The 327-nt window shown below is 31.8% G+C and overlaps 1 protein-coding gene across 1 annotated transcript in view; it reads right to left on the minus strand.

Annotated features, from left to right (window-relative positions):
• Positions 1–327, minus strand: part of LOC107550452 (vitamin K-dependent protein C-like) — a 49,893-nt gene that overhangs the window by 26,863 nt on the left and 22,703 nt on the right. The gene's annotated exons all lie outside the window — the stretch shown is intronic.

Genomic DNA, 327 nt, shown 5'->3' on the forward strand with positions numbered 1-327 from the left:
GAAAATTGCCTGTCGAATATTATACATCGTATTTTTAAACAGATTGAATATTTTGGAAGTGAACTCTGGAAGGTGAATATGAATAGTTAATTATGAAAATGTGTGTGAAATGTTTTGAATTGAAATATTGACAGCTTAAATAAACAACTATGTTAAAATTTCAGCCCCTAAAAATGCAAGCCCTGAAAATACAAGGCATAAAAATGCAATGCATTATTTTTTCAGTTGGTGCAATTCAACATGCTTTTTTGTTTCAAATACATTAGTCATTATTTTACTTCCATACTGCTGCCAGTTGGTGGCACTATCCAAGGGTGGGGAACTCAA

Source organism: Sinocyclocheilus grahami, unplaced genomic scaffold, assembly GCF_001515645.1.
Source record: "Sinocyclocheilus grahami isolate Dianchi unplaced genomic scaffold, SAMN03320097.WGS_v1.1 scaffold398.1, whole genome shotgun sequence".
NCBI classification, from domain to species: domain Eukaryota; kingdom Metazoa; phylum Chordata; class Actinopteri; order Cypriniformes; family Cyprinidae; genus Sinocyclocheilus; species Sinocyclocheilus grahami.